Genomic DNA, 22,744 nt, shown 5'->3' with positions numbered 1-22,744 from the left:
CCCCAGGCTTAGTGGGGTGTTAACTCCCCAGCACCCACCATGCCATCGGGCTGCCGGCAGGGAGATGCCAACTGCCCCAGGCTCAGCAGAGCGATGCTGGGTCTCTTGTGCTGCCCACATCTGGTACCGGGGATGGCGACTCAAAACCCATCGACTCTGCACCAGGAGAACCGCGACCCAGGGGCTTATAGGGGAGGCCAAAACCCGTAGCATCCTTCCCCACTCCACCGTCAGTAAACTTGTGATCATGGCAAAGCTGACTTTCCTAAAGTTGTCAAACTCCTGAGACTCCAGCCTTGGTCTGTAGGAGCTGTCAAGAGCTATACCTTGTGTGCAAAGGGTGCAGAGGCTTCAGCAGCTGCATGCCCAGATGGGTGCTAAGGGTGCAGGATGCTCCCCATGCAGGCAGGGTCTCTACCGGCATCTGCAGCAGGGCTCCCTCCTGGTGGGGACCTGCCACGGCTGCAGACACGAGCAGTGCCCCTTTTGTGCCACCACCGAAGGGCTGTGACATCCACCCACAGCCCTGCTCCCCTATAACGGGATGGGGCGAAAGGCAGGAGCTGAGCACTGGTCCCAAACCCCTTGAAACCTGCCACGTGAGCGCAGCGAGACACAAGCTCGCCGCCTCCCAGCACGTTGGTGGGTGGCACTTCTGTCTCCTTGCAGATATCACTCCATCTCTGAGGACGGTGAGGGGGAGAAACAAGCAGCTATAGATGCAGGCTGGCTGAAGGCATGCCACCGGTGCCCCGTGCTAGCCTTGAAATACGGGGCACCGTCGTCCTCGTTCGTGCCTGGCAGTGAATCTCTGCCACGTTTTCTCCTGCTCGTCGCGCTCCCAGGAAGGACTTTTGGGGCACAGACCTACTCTCTGGTTGGCGTTGATTCATCTGCCGCACAGCGTTGCGGGGCTGCGGTAGCTGGCAGAAAGCTCCCACACTGATTTTGTCAAGAGAGCCGGGCAATAATGGAATGACACCTCGCAGTGTTTGCAAACAAACACTGCCTCCCTTCCTGTTTAACACCATCTGCCACCCAAACCAATTTCCCTGCCCCCCCCCTCCCCAAAAATGACAGCCAGAGACAACTCCAAAAAGCAGCTGCTAAGACAAACCACGCTCTTTTGCACTCAATTTTAAAAAGCAGCTGTGGTCCCGCGCTGCCCCTGCACGCACACAAGCACACGCCTTGGTGCACGCTCGCAGCTGAGCAACTAGCTGGGCTGGGGGTTTCTTTATTGCCACTGAAAACACAAACCAGCTCAATGTGAGTTTGCTCTTGAGCTCTTCCATTGCATGGTCTTCTTCCTGACCTCGCTGCCCAGTGGTAGGAGCTGGTGTGGACATGGGGATGGAAGGAAAAGAAGACTCCACTTAGCTCCCCATCTCCATCAGCAGATTTGCTTCACTTCCCTGCATGGGTCCTTGTATCTTCCCCCAAGAGCGCTTGCAGGCTCAAAACCAGGGCCGATCGGGTTATGGCATGTATCTGGCACCCACGCAATCACAAACATTTCCCCAGGGCTACTGCACTGACTGATGTGCCTCCAGGGACCAGATAAAAGTCTTCCAGACTAGCCCAGCTTTTGGGCCAGCCTTTCTCATTTGCTCTCCTTGAAACAAAGAAAAGGGAGTAAAAGGAAATAACTTCATACATCCAAGGAACCAGTTTACCCAAGAAGGATCAGACTCCTCAGAGCTTCAACCAAGGTGGGGAAAAAAAAAATTCCTTGAGCAAAGAGACTGTTTTGTTGAAGAAAACCAAATACTCTGCTCACAGCACTGCAGGTGGGAACCTGCTGCCTTACTTATCACAGAGCTGCAGGAAACAGAAAACGAGGGTGTTGCATCCCATAATGCCCCAGATAAGACATGAACACTTCAGTGATGTCTTTATTCTATCCCTCCATTGCATTAACAACCAAGATTGTTAACTAGAGCTTATATGCATTATGTTAAAAATCAATGTCCCCTATTTCATACTTGTTCTCCATAGCACTCACGTCCTCTCCTTCACATGGCAGAGGTTTCCCCCTTGTCTAGCCAAGGAATTGAGAACGTGCCTCTACCTTGGGCCCGCAGCGCACACACATACCTCCTGGCCTCGTCTCCTTCACGCAAAAGGGGCCCGAGCTCCAATATTTAAACATCATCCGGTAGGCACACTGTCCCGATACGATCTTAAGACTCAGCTACCACTTAAATAGAAAGAGTCCAATTACTTTGAGGCAATACCCAGAGATAATGTAGACTGTCAACTACTGGCATTTTTATGTGGATGGTCTTTACATAGTGCTCATCCTTTGCGTGAAAGCGAGTGGTTTGTATTTAAGAGGCTAGCTTTATTTCTTCTCCCAGGACGGGATAGATTAAGGCCAAATGAGTGTTATCTTCCTGCTCATCAACAGCTAGGCCAGGCTCACATCCATTGTAATTTGAGGCATAGTTCAAAAGAAATCTATCCGGATCTTTTTCCAAGCTCTCATTAATCATCTCCTTCACACCCCCTTTCTAGCAGCTCTCCAATATGCCATTTGAAGCTGGATTATATTAAAATGCTTGAGCACATTTAAGTCCGTCCTTGCTCAGAGAGTCTTCAGTATGTCCACACTCATTACTTTTCAACCTCCACAATCCCTAGGGGTTGTTTCTGCATAGCCATGACTGGTTTACTCTTTCTGGGGATAGCTGTGGAGGTCACTGAGGTGACCATGGACATCCATGCTCTTTTGGGTGTATATGTCCCACAGAATGAATTTTTAAATCAGGAGAGGTCAATCCTACATGCTAAGCATCCCAGTGATCCTGGGGAGGGGCGGGAGGAGACAGCTCTTTGCAAGAAACCGTGCTGATGGACTTCTCAGGTCCTCATCACCTCCACAAATATTTTAGGCAAAAAACGCCCTGTGCATTTGATATAATTCTTGGCCTCTGAGTGTACAATAGCATGTATTGTGCATACAGCACGTGTTGCGTTCAAGCTACCCCTTCTCTTCACTGGGGGAGATGTCCTCTCTTTTTTGAGTGACTCAGTCTCTGCAGTACCAGCCACTGCCAGAGGGAGGATATCTACATTACCCTTCACCTTATAGACTATTTCCTACATGCAAAAGGATAAAACCCGACAGAGCATCTGGCCAGGTGCATTGGTCAGTCCTCCTTTGTTTCCATGGAAGAATACTTTAAGTAGGCTATGATCTGCCAGAAAAATGAAGTACTTCCCATCTGGGCAATGATGGAGATGTTTTATTCCCAGAACAACTTGCCTTTCTTTCATCAGCTAATTTAGTTTTTTCTGCCCTAGTCACTGACCTGAAGATGAAGCCATCTGTCCACCCTCCAATAGCCTTCACGTTACATACCAAAATGTCATGGGATGTGGCACTGATGATCTTTGCAAGGGTCAAAATGGAAAGCACTTCCCATGAACTCATAGTTTTTAGATTTCTCATAATCCTCTCTGCCTTTCTCCACTGGTACCAAGTCACCTCAGGTTTTCATGTGATGACTCTAAAGGAATGTAAATATTTGAGAGTAACTCTGGCAATGATTTTTAACTGACTTAAGTACATTTCATAAATTAGTTGCCTCCCCAGTGGCTGGCCCATTTAAAGGCCACAAGTGAACAGCCATAGGGTAAATCCTTTTCCTGCCTACCAGGTAGCCCAGGTACTACAATTCTGATTTTACAACACTTCTGGTTTTACAAGAGACCGGATATTTGGTTATGAAGTCCTGCTGCCCCCAGTGACTGAAATATCTTCTCTTGCACTTGAGGGCATCGCCTATTCTCATTGTAAAGCACAGGCTCCCTTTCAGAGATATTTCATTTGCTCTTTGATGATCTCCAAGGCTTCTCATGGCCTATTTTGCTCTCCCGGTAATCAGATCCTCACTGTGCTCACCTATCCCTGTCTGCAGAGATTGCTGCTATGCACCCACTCCACTAAGCTTTCAATCTCCCCCCTCGCCCTGCCCTGACCGTCCGTGTCCAAGGGACGGGATGCTCGTCTTCTGGAGATTTGATTCGCTGTGGCTTTGTGCACAATTGCTGCAGAGGAAACTGTTTTTTTTCTGGTTCAAATACAGAGATGCAAAGTGCAATCCAGGCAGACAAGAACCGCTGTGAATGATGCCCTCCTTCACCACCCCTCCTCAATCCTTTCTCCAAGGGTGTGGGGATCTAACCCTACTCGTAGGTATTTCGGCATGAGCCCATCCTCTGCATAAATCCCTGTTATTCTCCCTTCTAAATGTCCTAACCCTTTATAAATGCCTACATGTATTTTCACAGAGAAGTAGTTTATCTATGGGGTCTGGTTTGACATTTTCCTCCTAATTCTTGCAAACAATCTCTACCTGACAGGTTTTGGTTTTGGCCTAGGTATCTAGGACTAATACATATTTTATCTCTGTGTTTGTGTTTTAGAGAAACGAACCAAGAGACTGTCACCTGAAAGAGTCCTCCAAAGCAAGCCCACATATCAATGTGGCACTCAGCAGTGGATTCAGTCCTCTTTTGCCCTTCGGGATATATATTCATTGATGGGTGCTGTATGTGCTTCTGTGGAAGCCGACAGGCAGTTTAACTCTACATTTATGCCATAAAGTCTGTCATTGCCTTTTAGAAAGCATATATTACTTGAATCTTCCACCTCATCAAAATCAAAAGCCCCCTGCTCCCTTCCTTTACCTCTGGATGACATAGTGGATTTGAGAGGTTGGTTTTGAGAGCTGCCATTGCTTTTTTTGTCTGCACATCCCATCCTGAGGCATATATGACCCTGGGCTACTTCATATGTAAATTTTGCTATAAAACAAGCTGCTCTTTCATCATAGGAAAAAAATCTCATTGAGGTTTTCCATTTTATGGTTGGTCAGCTCAGTTGTTTCGGTTATTTCTAAATACCCGTCTTTTCAGCCTTTCACAGTTCCCTCCTTTGCTGCTGCTGACAGCACTGTTCTGGGCCAGGTGAAGTTCTCCTCCACCAGCAATCAGCGATGGTTTATGGCACTCGTAATGATGAAATTCCATCTGTCTCACAGCAGATCCCTCAGGAGGTTGCTAATCAAACAACATTCAATTAGCCCCTCCAGCTCTGCCACAAATTCAGCTACATCATCTCCTCATCCTACTATGAAGCTCAAAGGAGCCGACAAAATTGCTTGGCTGTGGTGCACAATACTCTGTTACATCTTCTGCTGCTCTTCTAAGCATTTATCTCCTCTTTTCTGAGGTTGTAACAAACTCCTCAAAGGTGAGTAGGTTTAATTGCTACAGAAATCAATTTTGCTTGGTGTCTGTTGGTTCTTATCTATAATCTGCTCTGAAAGAAGATAGCAGCCCTACTATTCACTATATTGCTGGCAGTCCTCATTTTCTTCATTAAGGACCTCCATTTTTCCCAGAAGTTTCCAGTTCCAGTTGTATAAAAGGACTTCTCAGGTCACAGCAAACTCTTTATTCAAGATGGGAACCTGCTGCTTTGTTTAACCTGTTGCTTTGTTTAATTTGTTTAACAACTGCTTTATGAACTCCTACTTACAAAACAGAAAGTAATGTGTCAAGGGGAAATAGGGCTGGATCCCAAAAGCGTCAGGCAACCTCGCTTAATTCTTTTTATCTTCACTAATATAACCTTCACTGTTGTCTCCAGACATCTATCGCAGTGATTTTAGTAAGGAGACTTGGAAATGTGTAGAGGTAGAATTGAGCCCTTTAGTACCATCAGGGCAGAGGCACATCGATTTTGGGGGACTACAGCCACAGTGTGCCTGAGTAATGGACAGATGATGTGTTATTTTGGATGTCAACTGAGTGTCTTCTAGCATCATTTAGTTTGAATTAGCAAAAAAGACATTTGTCTGAATTGCAGTAATTGATGAGGGCTGAAAAGCCACGATAATATCTGGAGTTAGATGATATAATCTAGGCTCTTCCCCACAACACTGCTGGATTTTAACAGGACGTTGTTAAACCTGTCAAGTGAACACGATGGAGCTAACACGATGGAGAGATATGCCCTTCCCACCCACCCAGAAAAACGCTACAAGAAATCAGATAACAACAGACTTTGAATAGAAACTTTTGAACACAATTTTGCCAAGCCTGCAGATAAAGGTCAGAACTCCCTTGGTAAAGAGGTGGTTGTTGCTTGGGTGAGATGCAGTCTGAGCAACAGGAGAGGTTTGGGGCTGTCTTTTATTTTACACAGACCTGTTCACCCATCACTGGTTTCAGAGACCGACCTTCCATAACCTACATGCTGGGTTTGGTTTGGAAGCAATGTCCCTTGAAAGGAGCTTCACAAGCAACTTTCCTGTCTTGCATGAAGCAGCTACAACGGCATGGCTCCGGCTGGCAGCAGGAGGTGGGCAAATTGGATTGCGTGCCACGAGAAACACTTGATCTTCAGCAGCGACTCACCCTGCGTTGCCCATTGTTATCAATAAGAGGAAATATCAGAGGAAATACTCAGCCGTGTGTGCCTTGCCTAGACAGCAGGCTACTCTTAAAGGTTTAGAGGGTAAAGTGTGGTACTGGAGTCCCTTTTTGGTACAGCCTCTCTTTTTACTGCCAGACAAGGATAGACAGATTTAATGAAGTGTGGAAGTGGGATCAGGCAGAGCAGGGTCCATCCTGTTCCCCTGCTGAGGGCTTCTGTGATCCTGATGAGTGACATGTTTTCTCTGTGGCCCAGGCTGCCATCAGAAAAAACAGGCACGATATTTCCTTCCTCCGATGCCTTGTCTTTCATGTTCAGCTTAAAGCTCTTCAGGCAATGGTCTACTTCTTACCTTGTTTTTGCTGTGCTGCCATCATTGAAGAGCCCTGTCTCACTTCAGCTGTCTAGGCATGACCATAGTGCAAATATTAAGCAGCACTGACAGCTGAAAGCCTGCTTCCATCTTATTGCCTTAGATGTCAGCAAATAGTGTCATAGCATCAGGGATGACCCATCATGGCCCGACATAACAGAAGTGACATAACATGCTGAAATCAAGACACGACAAAAATTCAAGGTGTGCACAGAGCCGCTCCTGAACCTCTTTTCAGTTGGCAGGGAAAGTCAGGAGTAGACCCTGCGAAGCACATCACACATTGCACAAGTTTCACAGCCTCCAACAGATGAACCAGTTGAACCTGCAGCTTAGCTGGGTTTTGCCTTCATCACTAAATGACTCTGAGGAACAGAACAGCACCAGACATCAGGTCATCAGACAGAAGGATATATGAAGTGCTTTACTTCTAGGTGACTTTCCAGCTGAGTCTTGTGCAGCTCATTAGTAGGTAAAAGCCATTGTCACTTGACTGTCATTGTGAATTGAAACAACAGTAGACTTTGCAGCCACCAGAAAGGTGCAATTGCATGCCTGAGGGAGAACTGCAAGGCAGGACTTACAGACCCTGGTGCATCTGTACTGAGGTGCTCGTGGCTAATCTGCTCTCAGTGCTGTAAACAGCTACACGAAAACAGACTCAGAGCTCAGTAGTACCTCTTGCAAACCTGTCTGGCCCTTTGCCCAGGTCCTCTCTGACGTGCGTGCACCCGACGGGGGCGAGGAACCGGCTGCCTCCACCTCCCAGGCAACCCCGCACTGCTGCCCGTGATGCTATCCCCGCTGCTGATGAGGCTGTTTTTCTTCTGCAGATCAATAGGGAACTTCAGGTCTGTCTCATCCCGACTGCACTAAACAAGTGGCTCTTCAATACTGCAATGACAGCTTCCTAAAATACTCCGAGATAGATAGACAGGGCAAAACCCATGGGTTAGACTGGAGTGGGGCAAAGGAATAACAGTCATCCAAAACACCCAGCTTTCCTCGAGGGTGCCCTGCCTCTGCCCCAGCCCCAGAAATGCAGAGCTTTTCTCTGCCAGTGAGTTGCAACTTTTGCCATGTGCAAGGTGTAAGCAAGCGGTCAAGGCTGAAATGGGTTTCTTGTCCGCTTAATCGGCACCTCAAAAGCTGAAGGAAAGTCCTTGTGAATGCAGCAGGCAGGAAAAAAGTCTTTCAGGTAGCCTTGCATTTGGAAACCCTCTGCCAAACACAGACTTTGTGTCACAGAAAGCTCCTCCTTGAAAAGAAATGTGCCCATGACCATTTTGGAGCAATCTGACCTTTTTCATGGAGATATATGCTTCCCTGTCAATGGCTCATAAATGGATGAACAGCTCAGCTCTTTTTAATAGAGTTAGGCACAGGGTAATAATAGACTTGTGCAGCTCTCTCTCTTTGCTTAATTCATCTTTCTACAAATCATTAACATTGTTGGAATAACTGCTATCATTAGCTTGGATTCCTCCTTGCAGCAGCTAACGGCAGCATTGCGGTGTACAACAAACACATGGAAAATGGGGTTCCCTGCTCCTGTTTGCACAACAGAAACTCGGGGCAGGGCTTTTCATTCTCCTGTCAAAGGAGGAAAGGTGCTAAATAAAGCAGACCGAACTCCTTTCCTCCTCCATCAAAGAGCATAGCAGAGGGATCAGTGCAGCAGATGCAGACACAGCAGGGGCTCTAACGGAGGCTCTCGGTGCAGTGGTTGTAGCCTAAATCCAGTGCACGTAAAAGCCATGCAAGCCTCTCCTGCAACTCCTAAGATGCCCCTAAGCCATGCGAACAAACCTGTGGTCTCCATGTGCAAGCAGATGATGCCGTCCTGCTGTCACATTTCCTGTGGGGATGATGCTCACCAACCGATGATGGTAAAACTGCTCCCTTTGTGCTCACGTTCAACATTTCTGAGCCAAGACCCAAGTGTGTATCAGGCTTCAAGGTATAGCATGGCCATCGCCGTGATGACCCTGTACAGCATCGAGCAGGCTTAATGCCAGGTTGATATTCCTTTTGAAGTGTCGGCAGCTGCTGGGAGCTGAACAGAGCTTCGCTGCTGTGCGGTACGGTGAATCCTGCGCTGGCCTGAGCTAAATTCACCCCGGGCATAGGCTGGATCAAAGCAGCCTGCCTCTTGGCACTGCTCTGGGCAAGCTGCCTGCCTGGCGTGGCGGAGGGAGCTCTGCTTGCTGCTGCTGCCGGCCTCAGGGACATCATGGGGAAGGAAGCAAAAACCTCTGGGTGCGTTTCTTGGCATGTGCTTTGGTTCAGCAGCAAAACAACCCAAAGCCCAATCCTGTGGTTCCTCAGACCCTGAATTATTAAATAAGTCCCTGGCAGCTGATGGGGCTCAGACCTCAAGAGCTCTGGGCCTGATCCCGCGGTTGGGATCTGCACATGTATCTGATTAACATTGTGGGATCATCCTTTAATTAAATTTACTGTGTTTGGTTTATAAGCACAGCGGTCTGGACTTGATGACAGCAGTACACAGGATGGGGTCTGCTGCTATTTATGCATCTTGGGGCACGATGCACGCTCTCGTTTCATGTGCGCAGCCCTAAATGATATCCCTGGGATTACACGTGTGCAACTGAGAACAGCAATTGGCCTGGGCTCGGGAGCATTGTGTGACTCTTCCAGTAATCTGAAATGGTCATTTCCTAGCAGTCTGTTTGTTTCTGTGTCAAGGGAAATAATCTAATTTGAGTGCTGTAAAATTTACAATTGTTGTGCAACAATTTTAATGAGGAGGAGTGGAGGGGGGTATCAGGAGAACATCGGGATGAATTGACGCAGTGTGAAGGTGAAAGCAAGGCAAAGCTTCTCCCCAGAAAACTGAAAACAAAATCTACCACTCCCATAACAATGTTGCCATCTGCAATTAATGAAGGCTCATGTGTGACCCCAGTTCTCACATATACCATGAGCAGAGTTATGCAGAGAGGAGACCTGTAAAGCACATGGCTTAAAAGCATTAGCATCCTCGCAATGCAAGCTGTGCTGCAGTTTGCTGCTCTGACATAACTTTTTCCGAGAAAGCGTCTGAGCCAGGTTACATGTATTATCAAACCTGCTCAGACAACTGGGAGTCAAAGGGTCCCGCACCAGGTTTGTGCACATCGTGTTCTTTCAGAAAAGATCTCCATGGTGAGTCCCGTCTCTCCTGCATTGAGCCCATCATAGTATTATAAATTTCCAGTCAGCGATTCCAGTTTGGCAATGGTGCAGAAGTGAGGCTATGTTCAGGTCTGTACTGGGATTGACCCAGAGAGCAGCACCCACCCAGCCATTAGCACCGGCTAGTGGGAGGCACAGTCCTTGGATGTGGGAAGTGGCTGCGCAATTGTACAGGCTTCCCCAGTAAGAGTATAAATGGATCTTACCCAGATATTGCTCACAGGGAAGCATCCAAAGACCCAGGCAAGATTGTGTGGTCGTAAAGTTCTGCTCTGCTCATTGCTCCATGTGCAAAAAGCCCGAGAGTCCTGTTGTGATTTAATTGCAGTGGAGAAACTGCTGCGGAGGTGGCAGCACAGCCCAAAAGGCCCACTGTGCTCCTTTGGGGTGGAAAGCCAACCTGAAGATTCCTCTGATAGAGGGGAACACAAGAGACCCACCGCAGTGAACGGTCCTTGTGACAGGCAGCTGGGATGAGAAGCAAAATGGACTGCTTGTGTCCTTGGCAAGGCGGGGAAAACTTCAGTGTCAGGAGACCTGACCGGGGCTTCTCACTGCTGCTGTGTCCAGTGAAAGCACTGCAGAGGGGATGACTTGGACCAGTGCCTCCAGGAGCTTTGAGGGAGCCAATGCTGCGACACTTGGTCCTATTTCCCTCCGAGAAGGAGTTTTGCTGGTTGTGTTTCCAAGAAGAGAAGTGCTCTGCGTTCTTCATCATCATTCAACTGCTGTGTTAGACATGTCCCATGTGGGCAAGGACCCATGAGCACCAATCAAAAGATCCCAAGGCAAGTTATCTGGGGCATCATTTCTCTGGACAGGATGATGAAGGAGAGGATGGGGTTGCCTGCATTGGGTATTAAATGCTTCTGCTCATGCTTCCCCCATAACCTTGTGGTCATACTCCTGGGGAGAATCTTCTCTCTGTTCTGGCATTGCCCGTATCTTGCAAACAACTCAGGTCAAAAACATCTTTTTCTAACCATGCAAGTTAATTGCTCTCCACTGCCCGGGCTGCGTTCATGGTGGCCGTTACCCAGTTCCTCCTGTCCCCCTCCGGTGTCAGACAAAAGGGGAACCACATCTCAGCGACAATTGGGTTTTGTGTCTCGTTTAAAGCACTCCCCAAGAGGACACTTCACGTTTCTGTCTGAGCCACTTTATTTCCATCACACAAGCAGCACTCGAGCTAATGCACAGCGAGAGCCCTAGCGGGAAGTTCTTCAGGAGGAGGTAAGAGCCAATATGTAAAGTGGTTAATGAGCTTGTCACAGGCAGCAGTGCATCGGGTTACCACTACCAGAAGTGGCTAGAGCCAAGCAAACACTCCTTTTCTCCAGCAGCAAGCACCTTAAAGCCTGTCTCTGCCCCAGGGCCAGGAGCACTGAGAGAGGGCAGGGCCAAAGGGAAAATCACATCTCGTAACCCAGAGGCAAGCCAGACCATTGAAGCAATTACCCCTAACGCTTAGCAGCAAGAGGAGAAAAGCCCCAGGACCTGTTCGACCTCCCTCTGCAGGGTCAGGCAGTTCACCTTGGTGTTTGTATGGTCTCTCCCAAAGCATTGGGACTGAAAAAAACCAGCCCCAAAGAACAGGAAAATGGGGCTGTAAAAGATAAAAATCAGCTTTGGGAGTAGGAGGAGGTGGAGAACCAGAGACAGCTCTCCGTTCTTCTTTTAAGCAGTCTAGGTTAAGGTAACAGCATTCCCTTAATAGTAACAGGTCGTCAAGGACTGTACAACTTCTAATAGATATCACATAGCTCACAGGATAAATTCAAAAGTCTGCAGGAGAATGGTACTTGGCACTGTGTGTAATTCAGCAACAGCACGCTGCACGGCAAGAAAAACATGATGTCTTGACAAAGGCTGAGAGCTCAGAAGGTTGCAGAAAAGGGAAAAGTCATTTAAACAGAGCTCAGGGTATCCAGACTTGCCATAAACTTAATTAAAGCACAGATTTTGGAAGTGAGTGGAGTGGAAGTGAAAGCCATAAACCTGCACCAGACAAGGCACCAGGCAATGTCTATCCAAAGAAACTGAGGTGTGAAGGTGGCTGGGGGAAGGGTCATCTTTTGGCTGCCACAGGGCTCTTCGACTGTCTCCTGCAATACCTGGTGGCAGCCACTGACTGCCATCCTAGGCTGGTAGAGCCTCTTTTCACCATCAATCCCCCATGTGGGTCAGTGCGTTATAAACCCCAATAATAAAAGAGAAGACAGTGCAACTGGGGGTGAGCACAAGGGGCCATGAGCCAGAGGCCAAGTGTCATTTTTAAGAAGAAACCTGGAAAGCAAATCTGGCCGATGGATTCATGTTTTCATAATACTTTAGTGTCACAAGGCTGAGACAAAGCATCTGTCAGCCAAAGAAGTGTGTGATGTTGAGATGAAGTAGATATGGGAAGAGGAGGGTCCTGACATTTTAGGACACTACATTCTCATAAAGCAAACAAACAAAAAAAGAAAGAAAAATGCAAAATACAAAGCAGTCATGTCACCAGCTCCAAGCCCTGGGGGAAAATGCAAGAGAAAAGCTTTCCAGGGGCCTAGGCTACTCTGAGTGTGATGAAGATGCAAAATTCACCTGAATTTTTTTCCCCACTTCAAAATCCACAGGGCCTCTTGACTCCTGCCACCATTCACCATTCCTCTGCTTTACCCACTCAACCTGACCATTCACCTGGTGGTTACAACACAGAGCTGAACTGTGAGAGCATCTGTTGCAGGAATATGAGTAAATACACCATGTACCTTCATCCTTCCTCATTTGTTTCCCTTTATAAGTAAATATAGCCCAGGAAATAGTCGTTGTTCAAAAGGTGTGTGGGGATGGAGCTTTTAATTAACCTTCTAATGTCGTTAATGTGTGATGAGCCTAAATCAAGGATCCCATCTCAGCACCTCACTAATTTCAACACATTGTTCTTTTTAGGCCTTCAATCTTGTTCCCCACAGAAACTATAATTCATGGAAACATGTAAGAGATGGACTTGAGGCAAAGAACAAGGACAGGACAAATCATGCTAATTTAATTTACTTGGTTAATTACATTTCATATCTCATTCATTTGAGATATACAGATGAGTAAAATTCATATGGACACAGATATTGAAAAGCCAAAAATAAAGTCATGAGCAGTTTCATCTTTGAGTTGTGCAGAAAATGAAAGTGAGAAAAGGAGAGAGAGAATGTGTTAGTTAGCAGATGCTGTAAGGGGACAGGGAAAATACAGTTTGTTCCTTCTGTAATGTCTCTGACCTCATCTTTCCCTTTTCCACACGCTTCCGTTATTATTTTGGTCTTCTTAGTTCTATCTACATTTTCCCATTCTTGTTTTTGTTTTGCTCCACAGTCCAACCTTCTTCAGTAGTAGGTTCCCTGGCCCACGTTCTTGTAGACCACTGAAATATTTCTAGTAGATGACCAAAGGGAGGCATTAGTGGCTTTGAGTTACTCCAACTACAACCCAAATCCATTAGAAGTAGAGTTTCTCTTATACATGTGATCCTAAGGAACTGGTCCAACAAGGAGGATTTCCTACTTTTTCTTCCTGAAGTGAACAGCATAAAAAAAACCCCAGGGATCTGCCAGTTCTGTGCCACCCAGAGCTTCAAATCCTAATTTTATTGCTGTGTTGTATCTCGAGAGCAGCTGGGAACGGTTGAGAATCTGGGCCTCTATCTTCACACATCCAAATCTGTCTTTAAATCTCACTTCTTCAAACAATCTCTCCTTACTTTTTTCAGCATCGACAAGTTCCAGGTGTCTCGATCCTCTTCTCCCATGTCTGCTTCTCATCCTTAGAGTTATTCTTACTTTGGAAATGGACTAACCCTCATCTGCAGTCACACAGAGTAATAAACATGGCCAAAAAATTACGTTCTTCAAAATATCAGCCAGTGGTCAAACGTGAAGCTTCACAGATGTAGATTGCCACTTTGGTGCAGCTAAATCACAAACCATGAAGTCCTGCACTCTTGCAGAACCACAAAATTGTCACCTGGAGGACTGCCCAGTGCTTGTGACTGTTCAGGAAAGCCTGGATAAAGCAATGGGAAGTTCACCCAGATGCATAACCTTATACCAGCAGATAAGAGCATGCCTAAAACCTCATAAGGGCTTCTGCTCCTCCTCTGCCACCAATGATGCCTACCTTCCCGTGTCTGACAAGAGAGGTATAGTTTTCCTGCCTCCTGTTACCTACTCCTGACTTTCATAGATCACAGCTTCATGTTTTCTTCATCCTTATATGAATCAAAGGAAACCATCAGCATCCACAGCTGGTCTACCAAAAAAAGATCTTTAGATCATTCAGTCTAGTCTGGGCACTTCATAGACTGATTATGAGTGTAAGAGAGTTTAGATGCATGGACACGAGCCTTGAGATGCCAGTGGCTTCTAGGACCAGAGCACAGTCCCTGGCCTGTTTTATTTGTAAGCATAGGCATAAGCATTACATCTTTAATCATAATGGTTTTTGCTTCTCTGCATCTCAGCCAATCCCATCCAATATTCTTCATCCACTCAATGTCCCAGGATTCCTCTCTGCAATGCCTCACACAGTAACTACTTACACTTGATGCTGCATCAAATAACACTAAGCGAAAGTAGCGTATTATTATCAAGTTACTGAAGCAATAGAAGTCAACAAATGAAAGAATTAACTCGCAGGAATCGTCTCGAATCAGTGTTGCAAAGATCACAGGTCTCAGAGAAGTGAGTGACAAATTGTAAATCACCTTTGGCCTGGGCTAACATTGTTTGGTCCAGCCACCACGTAATGGTCATCTGAGTGAGATCAGTGTCCAAAACCTGGTGAGAGAGATTCATCTGACCCAGCGTTAGCACTGGCAGTGTGAACGTCTCCACCGGAGCTGAACGGCCTGACTCCATATCCTCACAGAGAAGCAGATACTTTCATTGTGCAGTTCAGCTCATCCTCATCCAGGCAGCTTTAGGGTCAGGTAAATCACACCCATTTCTCTACGTTGGCTATAAAGGAAGCCATGGGTGATCAGCTCAGTCTCTCCTCTGCCTGATCCCCATCAGCACAAACTCCTCTCCTTTGGTGAAAAACTGCCGTAACAGCCAGGGCCACGGATGCTGCCGCAGTGGCGGTCGCTCCAGGGTGCCAGCGAGGAGGCAGAGGAGATGCACCTTGCAGTGCCGACCTCTGCCTCTGCTCTGACCATCTCGCTAACTCCCATGCCAGGCAAACTCCCCAAAATACTGGATTGATGCCTTCAAGCACACTCTGTAACAAGAACCCTAACATTTATCTTCAGGTAAGTCTGGGTCGGGAAGTTATTTGGCATTTCCCCAGTAGGCTCTTGAACACACAGAATTCATAGACGTATCAAATTTGCCTTTTTCCTGTCCAGGTCTAGCACCATTAAACACACTGAGCAGACTTTCAATACCATCCAAAAGGAAACAATTTCCTTAAAAAAGCTCCTCACACAGTTTAAGCTGAATCAGACTCATACTGGACTATATAAATATCATTATTATGCCTTGTTCCTATAAAAACAATAAGTATTGAGAGCTTTGTTGTTTGCCCAGGAGGTAAAGCCCGTGCCAGGCAGCACAAGGCAGGCTGCCAGGCAGGAGGTGGACATGGTTACAGAAACAGTCTTTTCCAGATCCGGCCTCTGAGACTGGTGAAAAAGGTTTCTGTGAGTGAAGGAGGTTTCCCATACAAGTTCCATGTCAAAGGCAGGCAAATGCAAAGGGAGGCTGAATGCTGCACTGATCTCACAGCTCAGGTTGTTACAGGTGCAAACTCTATGGTCCTTTGGCGAAAACTAGGGAAGTCACAATAATCATCAGCTCTAATTATGCCTCCCTCCCCTTGTTTGTGGAAGAGTCTTGATTTTTTCAGCAGAAATTTAGATATTCCACAAATTCTTTAGAAATTTGTCATTTTTCATCTGGAAATGTTGCAGTGTCTTCTGGAGCTGTCTTTGATTTATTCCATGCTCCTATTGCTATCGTCGTTACCTACAGACCAGCTGGATTACATCCTGTGTGACAAATGTGAGCTACCTTTTGGGAACCCTTGTTTGTGGCACAAAAGGACAACACAACAGGGACTTGGGCCATAGAGGACAGTGGGTGAAGTAGCCTGCAATTTCCACAAGTCCCTCCAGCACATTTTCCAAATAAACATGTTTTTCTTTTTCTGCCAGTGTGTTTTTTGTGTATGGCTATTTGAAAGCAAGAGAAGCTTCTCATGTTAAGAAATGAAAGATTCGGGAGACCTCTAAAATGGTCTTTCTTCCCACCTCACCCCTTGCAACCATCGGAAAACACTGAACTACTGTATCTCCAAACAACTGCATCCTTGTATACATCGCTTGCTGAAAGGATAGTTAGGGCTGTTGCCTGCTCCCTAGGTAAAGCTCATAGTCAGGCACAGGAGTCCTCAGCCTCATTTTACAGAGGTTTAGAGAGAAATGAGACTACAAATGATCAGGTCATACTTGCCAGTAAGCACTTAGGAACTATAATCTTGTGCGCTGGCTGAACGGTAGAGCCAACCAAGATACATTTACAGTATTTCCTTCCTATCATGCATATTTCAGCCATAGTAAAAAAAAGAAAAAAGGGCATCAAAACATAGCCAAGTTGTAAAATCTGACCATCTGCAGGGCGGCTGGTGGAAAACCATTTTTACTTTGCCTTGAGAGGCATTTTTCCAAAGCTGTCAAACAGCTATCACCAAAGACCACTAGATTATTTACTAGTCCAACATCTGTCAAGAAATAATTAGGTTGTTAAAGGTAGATTGTTAGTTACCGGCATTAGGCGTCCATTAACATTAATTGAACTCCTCAGAATTATTTAGGAGCAAAGTCTGGCCCCATTGAAGTTAATGAGAGCCTTTCAATTAACTCTTGACTGACCTGATGGATTTGACTCATGGCAGATAGAAAAGTGATGGGTTTCTGTTCAAGCCATATACCCATGAATGGAGACATCTGCTATGGGGACATAGTCTCAGAGAGGCTACACACTGAGGGAGTATTTCAGACAGCCCAGTCACTTTGGGGTACTCAGTAAAATGTCATCCACCCCTGAAGAAGTGCTCACTTGGCGTGTCTTTTCTCTGCTTGAACTTGAAATACACAGTGGGGCATGGAGGTGCTTGCTTCTAAGTCAGCCTACACACCCCCACACTCACATCAGCACAGGGATCCACACTGTGTTTTAAAGATTTCGTTTTTAAATCCATCAGCATGAATCCAGTGCAATCCTTGGGGAATATGAATCGGAGCATTTGGAGGCTGGTCCAAGGTGTAAGTCAGAGCATCCTGCAAGCTGCCCTAGCCCTCCCTGACCTTCTCCAGGGTTGTTCTCCAGATGGAGCTGATGTGCTTCTGATCTGCTAACAAAAGCTTCTGTGGTGATCTGTGGGATATCAGGGATCGACTGCTCTGCCATGGTGGGACAGATGGAAAGGTGGCCCTTACATAGCTGAAATTCAGCCCGTGACCCATAGTCCTGGAGCTTAGAAAAAATGCACTTTCACAGCCACATGTGTCTGAAAGAGAGCAATGAAATAGTCGGTGGGCAATTAGCATTGCTGATATTTATACCATTAAGGATGCAGGGAGAAGCGAAACAAGGGTGTGCCAAATATTCACTGATTGGAGATGATTATGTTTCTGCTGATGCTAATATTTCAGTGTAATAATTTGCCCTCGCCATTCTCCCCGCTCCATGCAGTCCACAGGGACAGGTTTGATTGGGTCTTCTAGTAAAGAAGAGAGGGTCTAACCTTGCTGTCACGTGCAGCATGTAACAATAGGCTATCCAAATGGAAAATGTTAGTTTTGCATTAATACATTAATACAGACTTCTGGACCTCACTGCTAGGTTAAGAGTTAAACTTTTAGTTATCGGATCCCTTGTGTGATATAAACTATCATTATGAGATACATTTTCTTTCCATTATGCTGTAAAAAAACCCTCCTCCTTATAATATAAATATATACATTTCCTCCGAGGCATCCTATTTGCTAAAGAACATCATGGAAATCTAATCTCCTTTTAATCAATAAAACACCAAATGATGTTTCTATTTAATGCAAACTTTGCTTCTTACCATGTAATGAACCTGTTTCTATTAAGAACACAGCCATTAATGGAATAAGTAATGCATTACTACTATTCCACTGCTACAGTCAGGTTTCTCTTAGTATTTCCATTATAAACTCTGCTATTTAAGAGTCTGCAATTTTCTGAGCTGAAGTTTTGCCTATAAAATCCCTTTATACTGCTTGAGGGCTTGGGGTTGGGGGCTTGGGCAGGGAAGAAGGTTGCAGTTGTCGTCATGTGCAGGGGCTCTCTCTTGCTCAGCCACAGACTCCCTGTATGACCCTGGCCAAGTCATTTAACCTTTTAGAGCTTCACTCAGTCTAAATGGAAAATGGTCTGAAACAGAGAGAGGCCTCAGAGGCAAGAGAGATACAAGTTTAACTACATTTGAAAGGATGGCTCTAGGGAATGATAATGGACTTGAGAGACTTTTGCTTTTGGGACATCAGTACAATTTATTGTAGGTCAGTAATGAAAAGAAAATGGAAGCTTGGCATTTTGCCAGGAATAAGAACTATGGGGATCTGCCCAAACCATTTGTGATAGATGGCTATAAGAAGAGATAAACAGCTGTAATTTGGGCCAGAAAATACTTATGACCCAATCTATGCTTTTGCAAAGATTCTCTTTATTCCTATGTTTTTGTCAAGCTATTGCTGAAGGAAGTTCAGGACCTCTTTCTTCACAAGATGCTCACTCAGAATATTTTATATCCTTATTGGGTTGTGGTTCATCTCAGTCATACTGTTTCTATTATCTGATAAATGACAGGGCTTTCAAGAAAGAGAACAAGAAACATGTATTAGGAAACTCTGAGACACAATCACTGGTGCAGAAGTTGAAGGGAATTTGAGGATTAACAAACATTTTGATGAGCAGGCAGCAAAATAAAATGAGGGGCCAGACAATTCACAGCTGAATTTCATGCTCACATCATCATGAATGCTATTATCTCCCATGCAAGCAAATTAAACTGGGAGATCAGATCCTCCATCAGGGCTTGAAGGACATCCCTACAGTGAAAAAGGTGCCTGTCCCTTGCATGGGCTGGTAACGCGACATTGCAGGTTAAAGCAGAAATGGTAGGACAGTTTGGATTTTAAGCTGGTTTGGCAGCTCTAGCTCAAGCCAAAAGGGAAGATGGAGCTGTAGATGCTAACTAGAGCTCATGTCCAAGTCACTTTCCCTTTGCTCATATTTGAGCCTGAGTGAAGAACTCCTTGTATGGCAGATGCGTGTGAAACTGCTTCAATGGATGAGGAATCCTAACTGTAGGGGAACTGGGGCGGCCATCCTCAACTCTTTCTTATCTCCCTCATCTCTGAACACTGAGACTGGATAAAGGTAAATATGGTCCTGGGAACACCACAACAGGGGACACCACAGCTCCAAACCCTCCTAGATAGCTGGGACACCAGCCTGGAGAACAATTGTCCAGCACCCTTGGAAAAAGAGGACTTCTTTAACCCCCAAGGCAAGGCACTGAGGGTCAATAAAAGGTCCTCTCCTATTAATCCAGTAACCAGAGCATATTTGCTGGGACTTACTGCCATCTTCAGTTTTCAGGCAAAGCTAAGGCATGGATGGAAGGGCATTGTGGCCTCTGAGTCCGGTGGTGGGGTGATGATTCCCTAGTCATGATCTTCAAAACTAATGTTTCGGTTGCCTATCCATGTATATAGATATTGTTTCCTCCATTATATTCAGTTCACATTTCTGAGTTTTGCTTCACAGATGTGAGTGTAAGAAACACCTTTCTAGACATGGGAACAAATCTCTAATCTGATTTAGAAAATCTCTAAATACGCAGGAGAAAAAGCAAGAATCACTGTCTCCTCGTGACAACTGGGGCAACATGAAGCATGAACAATGTTTAAGGTCATTGGGGATCCCCATAGTGCAGTGGGGAACCAAAGTTAGTTCTAATCCCAACAGAGGGCCTTAATCATGGGACGGGTCAGGTAGGACACACGATATGCAACAGTCTTTGATAAAAAAGACAGCTGAAGTGTTTCCTGCACCTGAAGCTCAAGGAGGAGGGCCTGGGGGAAGGATCAGTCCATACATTAGGTCCAGTTATCAGCAGGGACTGCAGTGGTGGAGGGAACAGGGAGGAAAGAGCAGAGGAGGAAATTGGCAGAGCGAGCCATCACATCCGGAGCCTTTATCCTAGCACAGGTAACACATTCTTTATTTCACATTTATTTTCTCGCCATGTTAGGGAAGGGGAAAATAGACACGCTTATTTCTCCTGCTCATTTTCCTGGACCATCTGGTGTTGAAGCAGAGATGACATATCACTGTGAACAAGGGGAAGATGTCACAGTTTTCTCTAATAGCTGTGGGAGGAAAATAATTATTTTAAAAGTATGTGGGCTGTACAGACCGTACTTGTTAAGTCAAACTACCAGGAAACTTATTTCAGACACAAAACGTTTGATATTAAATAATCAGTAATGTTAGAGATCAGCAGTACCAACCGTAAATGTCGGGCTCGGTTCTGCTCTTACCACAACCATAACTCAGGCACCACTTCACCGAAGCCAGTGCACCATCTTTTGGGTTTACCGGATCAAGTAAGAATGAGAAATTATAGACAAGTCTATGACACAGATTACTTGTACCATGTACATCAGTGATTGCAGTCAGGTAGGGAAACAGGTCAGGATAAGAGGTGAAGCCAATAACGTGACATGTATCACCTTCTAAGCAATGACAACAACATATTGATTTTGTCCCCCTTAGCTCTGATCCCTTCTGTATTGTTTCTGTAAAGTCGTCAGGGCGTCTATGTATACTTGCAGCTCTAGATAATTTCATAATAAATAATAATTAAACTTTGAAGCGCCAGACATGTGAAGAGAAATGAAATACTTGTCCTACATAGGGATTCTTAGAAATATCACTCTCACTGTACAGAAACAAGTGAAATTTGCAATTGTCATTCAGCAGCTTTAGGGACCTCTTGGAAATATCTTGAAAACTATCTAATTCAGCACAGAAACTTGCAGGATGCATGGAATGATAATTGAAAATCAGGCTTTTTTAAAATCAAATGGAATTATTTGACTCATAAGTAGTCTTCTTTTTTGGAATGAAATGAACATTTCCTCTTCCTCCCCCCAAACAAATCTGTTTCACTGAAATGTTGGCATTTGAAAAATGTTGATAAACTCTAGTTACAATGAGAGCTAGTCAGAGAATGGAAACAGATTTGGTAAATAAGTATAAACAAAACAGCTTGAATTTGATTCCTGGTATTTTGTGGAATTGCTTTGCTTGTTCTTTGCAAACAAGTAGAGCTATGACTTTGGGCATTCAAAAAAATAAACACAATGCCCAGAATGTTTCCAAATTTGTGCCTGGGTAAAATAATAATATTCATTATTCAGTAATGCACAATTCAGTATGATATTATTTTCCCGTTTAGAGAATTCTTTTAATCAGATAGCAGCCAATCACCCAGTGGAAGTAATGGATGTGCAGAACAAACAGTTTAAAAACTAAACACCCGACAATTGTTTTCTGAAAAACTTGTCAAACACTGAATATCAAATACTCATGGAAATATTTGGATCATGTCTAGTTGTAATGATGATCCTCAAATACAAAAGCAAGAATGCATTCAAACTGTCCCCCTTTCCCATAGATACTTATGGAAATAGATATCACACACCCTACTGTAAGCTGTCTCCTTACTCTATGAAAAAAAGATCATCTCAGTGGTATTCCAGACAGGCCTGTGAGTCTAGCTACATTGCAAGAGTAAGATTTTAAGTGTTGTCAACCCAGAATTATTTATCAATACTAGTTTGAAGGTATGTTTTGTAACAAAATAGTTACCTAATTCAATAGGACTTTGCTAAAAGTTCTGGAGAGAAGGTCACAGATAAGACCTCCAGAGGTTTTTGTTGGAAACACTGTACTTTGTTCTTTTTTGTGGAAGGGAGCTGCCATATCCTATTGGAAATAAAAGACGTCTATTGCAAACTTAATGCAATTTTATTGGAACAAAATTCAATCTCTTCATTTTTGATGCAGTAATGGGTCAGCAAACAGAACTCAAGAGCGCAGCCTCAGACAAGTAATGTTCCTGCGGTCAGAGATGCCACCAGCAGAAATACACTTTATAAACAAGGAACCCCTGAAAATTTGTTTAGAATATTTAAAAGAATAATGCTCTTCTCAGTCACATACAGACCTGCAAACGTTCGCCAACAAGCTGTTTCCCAGTCATCACTGCAAGCCCAAGCTTCAAACAGAAAATCCATGCCCTAGATAAAGAAGATCACTTCTCTAATGTTATTTTTTCTCCTTCCCCAAATAGGTTATACAGCAAGCTCTCTACTTTGGCTGATTAAAACACACCATGCATAAGGGAGTGGGAGACACACACATGGAGTCAGACCCTCGATTTACATAATCTCCATTGACTTCAGTGGAGTGACACCAATTTATAGCAAGAAAGGGTCTGCCTACAGACTCTTAAAGAATTGATTGGTAACCTACAACAAACTGTTTTCAGGGATTAAGGTATTTTCGTGAGAATGATTCTTCCTATGTCTTGACTATGAGACAGAAACTTTGCTAACAGAAGCAGGGGCTACACTGTGAAATTTATGA

The sequence above is a fragment of the Aquila chrysaetos genome, chromosome 3 (genome assembly GCF_900496995.4).
Source record: "Aquila chrysaetos chrysaetos chromosome 3, bAquChr1.4, whole genome shotgun sequence".
Classification (NCBI taxonomy): domain Eukaryota; kingdom Metazoa; phylum Chordata; class Aves; order Accipitriformes; family Accipitridae; genus Aquila; species Aquila chrysaetos.
This window is presented reverse-complemented; position numbering follows the sequence as displayed.